This window comes from Triticum urartu, chromosome 4A (assembly GCF_056163025.1).
Source record: "Triticum urartu cultivar PI428250 chromosome 4A, HENAU_Tu73, whole genome shotgun sequence".
NCBI lineage: Eukaryota > Viridiplantae > Streptophyta > Magnoliopsida > Poales > Poaceae > Triticum > Triticum urartu.
This window is the reverse complement of record NC_141876.1, coordinates 470,046,876-470,052,875: the sequence shown is the minus strand read 5'-3', so window position 1 is coordinate 470,052,875 and position 6,000 is coordinate 470,046,876.

Below are 6,000 nucleotides of genomic sequence, written 5' to 3'. Positions count from 1 at the left end.
GGTGTGCACACAATTATGCTACTTTTATGGTTCTGTTTTTCTGTTGAAATTAGTGTTTGTGCCAAGTAAAGCCTTTGGGATGATGGTTGATTTGATTCTGTGAGAGAACACAAACTTTTTCGCCCACTAGCAGAATTGTTTAGGTTCACTGGAACGTGATAAATTTCTGAATTTGTTACACATGATTGATATACAGATTTCCCACGTTGTCCTATTTTTCAGAATTTTTGGAGTTACAGAAGTATGGTCATTGTTTGAATTTACAGACTGTTCTGTTTTTGACAGATTCTATTTTCGCTGCATTGTTTACTTGTTTGAATCTACTATGGATTGTATCGGGGGTATAAGTCATGGTGAAGTTAGAATACAGTAGGGGGTATGCAATAATAAAATATGAATGGGTTTAGAACAGTACCCAAAGTGGTGATTTGCTTGTTATATAAATGGATCTCATGAGTTTGAGAATGACCAGGAAAAGGATTAAGTAATTGGAGAAGCCTCCCCCAAGCTTGAGGGAGATGCTCTTCCTCAAATTGCACAAAGTTGTATATTTCCTGTGAGGCGGCTTGTTTTTTCCGAGAAAGAAAATACTTCTCAGTAAAGTAATATATCATATCCTGGTGACTACACACACAACCAGGAGCAAGAGTATTAAACCATTCTTTAGCATCACCCTTTAATGAGAAAGGAAACAAATTAAGAGTATACTAGTAGTGAGTTTTTCCTCATGATAAAACATGGTGGCTATATCATTTAATTTAGTAAGGTGTTCCACAACAGTTTCAGATCCATAACCATGGAAAGGATCTGATTCTACCAAAGTAATAAGTTCATGATCAATGGAGAATTTGTAATCCTTGTCAGTAACAAAGATAGGAGAAGTAGCAAATTTAGGATCACATTTCTTTCTCTCTATCATATCCTTTTCTTTTAGCTTACTCGGTAATTTCTTAATATCTTCTCTATCATTACAAGAAATAAAGCCTCTAGCAATCTCCCCATCCATAACATAACCCTCGGGTACTTTAGGCATTTCAAATCTAGTAGGAGAGCTATGCAAATGAGGTGAATCATAATTTCTAGTAATTTCAGCATTCTCAATTTCTTTAGCTTTAGCAATTTTTTCATTAAGAAATTCACCTAGTGCATAGTTTCATCAAGCAAAGTACCAGCATCATCTCGAGTATATTTCATAGCAGAAGTAGCATCGTCAATTACTTGTGACATATCAAATTGAATAGCAGATGGCGGTGTCGCAAGTCTACTAAAAAAGAAGGTGAATCAAGTGCAGAGTGGGATGGCAGTTCCTTACCTCCCCTCGTCTTAGAGGGTACGATCTTGGTTTTAGCGTTTTTCAGATTCTTCATAGAGAACCGAAACAAAGCATTAACACTCAATGAATACATGAACTCTTCATACTACGGTCATCACCGGAGTGAATCCCAATTGTTTTCACTTTGGGGTCTGCGGATCATAAAACATAGTAGGTGCATACAACTTGAAATATAGGATCCAAAACTCACTTATATTCATGGAAACATAATAGGTTCAGATTTGAAATAATGGCACTCGGGCCCTAGTGACAGACATTAAGCATAGCAAAGTCATAGCTACATAAATCTCCGAACATAGTGGATACTAGGGATCAAGCCCTAACAAATTGAGTCGATTACATGACAAATCTCATCCAACTACATCACCGTCCAGCAAGCCTATGAAGGAATTACCCCCTCTCGGTGGTGAGCATCATGGAATTGTTGATGAAGGAGGGTTGATGATGACGACGACGATGAATTCCCCCTCTCTGGAGCCCTGAACGGACTCCAGATCAGTCCTCCCGATGAAGAATAGGAGGTCGCGGCGACTCCGTATCGTAAAACATGATGACGCCTTCTCTCTGATAGTTTTTGTCCACGAGACGGTCTTTATGGAGTTGGAGGCAGACGGAGATTTGTGAGACCCATGATCTCACGTTGCGCACCCTAGGGGGCGCCACCTGAGGTCATGGCTCCATGGTGGCCCCCCTCTAGCAGATCTTTTCGCCAATAATTTTTATATATTCCAAAAAAATATCTATAAAATTTTAGCTCGATCCGAGAACTTTTATTTCTGCACAAAAATAACACCATGGCAGTTCTGCTGAAAACAACGTCAGCCCGGGTTAGTTTCATTCAAATCATGCAAATTAGAGTCCAAAACAAGAGCAGAAGTGTTTGGAAAAGTAGATACGTTTGGGACGTACCAGTACCAATGTGAGGTTTGAGACAAAGATTGAATACAAGAGATGAATTGTTTGAGAGGAGATGGTGCTGGTGAAGATGTTGATAAAGATTGGTCCTCCCACGATGAGAGGAATGTTAATGATGTCGATGGCTTCGATTCCCCCCCACTCAAACGGAAGTATCCCTGGCGGAATCGCTCTACCAAAGAGCAAAAGTGCTCCTACCCAAGTTCCGCCTCGAGACGGCAACGCTTCGTCCCGAAAGTCTTCTTTTGTTTTTTTTCTAGGGAAATGGCATCATATAGGAGAAGGGGGGCCACAGAGGCTTGTTGGTGGAGGCAAACACTCACCTGGTGCGCCCCGGGAGGGGAGGGCGCCACCTGAGCTTGTGACTCCATGGCGGGGGCCTCCCGATGATCCTTCTTCCGGTATTTTTTTATTTCCAAAATAATTCTCCGTAAATTTTCAGGTCATTTGGAGCTCCGAGGAATATCCATCTATGCCGTAGCTTTTTCAGGTTTAGAATTCCAGCTCCCGGTAATTTCCCTCTTCATGTTGAACTTGCAAAATAAGAGGGAAAAGTCATTAGAATTGCCCCATGAAGTGAAATATTAACCCAAAACATTATAAATAACAGTATGAGCACATGATGCAAAATGGACACATCAGTCGGCTCCTCCGCTTCGGCCACCTCGAACTTTGACAACGCCTCAGAGAGTGTAGTAGTATTTACTTTGGATAATTCATCATTGCCACCCACCCAGCCGAGCGATTGCGTCTCTCGCATGCTGGTCGTTCGATCAAACTTGATCGATAGACCAAACCTCGATCGACATTGTGTTGTTGCGTGGTATCTACCCGGGGAAATGCTACACTTGTCCCACGGTAGGCCACACGGGAGGGAGGCAACACTGCCTTATCCCTTTATCTCACAATGCATTGTGATCTCTTCTCTCCTTCTTCAGTGATAACCACCATATCGCGCGTAAATACGGTGAGCTTCGCACGCTGCAACACAGATCTGACGAAGTTCGCCCAACGCACATGCGGGCTTCCCCCTCGTTTCTTCTTTCTCCTCCACCTTCCTCTCCTCGTCGTGAGAGAACATCTCCACTACTTACGCGCGCATCCTTGGTGGCCATCATCGGTGTCGTGCTCCTCCCCCGTGAGACTGGGATCGATGTTGCTGTCGAAGGTGTTGCAACAGCTTGGTGGCGGTGTTGGGACCATTGCGCAAAGGTGCTGGAACGGCCTGGCGGCGAGCCTATGAGACACAACGTCCAGCGATGGTGCTGCAACCACCAGTGTGATTTTTTGCTGGGAGTGTCGAGTGAATTTGTTGGGACCATAGAGTGAAGATGGTGGGATCGCCGGACGATTTTTCCTTGAACCACTAGTTTGATTTGCTGGAACCGCATGTCAGATTTCCTGGAACCTCTCAACGGTGATGTTAGAACGGGGGGCTGGCTGAAGCTGCAACCGACACCCGCCAGTGCTGGAGAAGACTCTGGGTGAAGCTGCGACAGGGCTTCCACCCGTTGATGACAAAAGCTGCAATCATGGGGGCGGGAGTAGCAAACAGTCAATGGTTGTGCTACAATCATTGTCGACCGTGTACGAGGACGGCAATTAGGTGATGCGACAACATCATAGAGGAACACATGAGGATGGGTGCTTCGAGGGCATCGATCGGCGATGCTTTGAGGGCGGTTGTTGCGTGCGTCCATGGTAGGTGTTCGGCGACGCCCACTTCACTCTCTCTGCGTGCATGGGTGTGTGACTCTTTTGGGGGGGGGTGGAGGGGGACGATATGAGGGCTTGATCCAACGGCCGGGAAACAACACAATTAGAGCATCTTCAATAGAAGATGCAAATATGGAGATGTAAAAATTTACATCTCCAAAAAGTGCCTTTTGCATCTCCAAAAAAGTGCTGACTCCAACAGAAGATGTATATTGGAGATGTAAAACAGGAACTCCAATAGAAGATGCAAATGGAGATGTAAAACTATACTTCAACTACTACTTCATTAGAAACCTATACTTCAAACATAGCAAATTCAACTACTACTTCATTTCAAACATAATTAAACATAGTTCTAATTAATAAAAACATAACAAACTCAACTATTACTAGTTCAACTACTACTAGTTTGAAGTACTACATTCATCTACTACACCGAAGATAAAACTACTCCTCGTCATCGGAGCTCTTGAACTGCTCCCAGAACTCATCCTTGTCTGGGTCATCACAACCCTCGTCCTCCTCCTCCGAGTCACCCCAGTCCTCCTCCTCTGAGTCACCCCAGTCCTCCTCCGAGGACTCGATGGGGGTCACCATCGAGGGGCAGGCCTCCTCCTCCTCCTCCTCCTCTTCTTCTTCTTCTTCTTCTTCTTCTTCTTCTTCTTCTTCTTCTTCTTCTTCTTCTCCTCCTCCTCCTCCTCCCCCTCAGCGTCGCGCTTCCAAAAGAACTCCTGCTCGGCCTGCACATACTCCGGATGCTCACGCGCGAACCTCGCCATCGCTGCCTCATCGCTATCGCTAGGACTGACGACAGTGGCAAGCCTCTTCTTCTTATTCATCTTCTATGCCGTGATCTCCTTCGTGCAAATGCCCCCCGGCACGAGCAACCGCCCGTGTCTCGATCTCCGGGAAGTTGAGGTCCTTCTTCGGCCTCCCGGCATGCCACACCGCCACGTCGTAGGCACGCGCGGCCTCGTGAACGATGGGGTAGGTGCCTAGCCAAAAGCAGTGCCCGGTGTCGCTGAACTCCACCCCGAAGTTGCCGGAGGGCTTTTCCCTCACGCTGGAGAACCCCGTCTTGCCCCTCGGGGTCTTCCTCGGCGGCATGGCGACGACGGGCGGGGCATTGTAGTCGGAGGTGGATTTGGGGGCGACGGATTGGGGCTGGCAGAGGAGCGACGGGGGGGGGGGGGGGCGAATCGGGCGATGGTGAGGTTGGACGGCGTCAGGGGCGGCGAAACCACGATGTGTGGCGGCGATCCGAGGTGGAGTAGGGCCGCGACAGAGTGGGGTGGGGCGGCGACGGAGTGTAGACGACGGAGGAGCGGCGGGGAGGGGGCGAATCAGGCGGCGACGAGGCCGAATCGACGGCGGGGAGAAAAGGAGAAAAATCCGCCGATTCATGGCTTCGGGCAGTGGCCGATGGTGGACGTCGGAACCGGCAGCGGGGCGACGACGGGGCCGGATCTGGCGCAGGGGCGACTGCGTCGTGGGCGGGTGGCCGGCGACGGTGGTGTGGCGGGAGGTGAGAGGAAGAAGGGAGGGAAGTGAAAGGAAACGGTGGTTGGCACGTGGCTGTGGAGGGAGGTGGAGATGTATATTTAAGTGTTGTATTTTACATCTTTGGGAGGTGGAGATGTATTTTTTTGCATCTTTTTGGCGTCTGAAGATGCAAAAGTTAGGTATTTTTACATGTGCATTTCTGTTGGGATGCTCTTAGCGCACAGGATGCGACCGGCGCCTAGCACTGCCCTTTCCTTTGGGGAAACATTTTAGAACGGCGTGCCGGCCGAACGATTTGGCTGGTCACTCGCCCATGCGGATGCCACGCAGCACAAGGGCCCGCACGCAGTCATCTTTCCCCTATCCTCTCATCCACACACATTTCATCCGCGCATGCTTCGTCTCTGGATTTCTCTTCCCCATCTTCATCTCCGCAGACTTCTTTGCCTCTCTCCTTGTCCTGCCTCCGGCGAGCGTCGCAGCTTCTCCGGCGAGGACAACACGGCACAACGGGGACAGAGGAGGAAGCACGC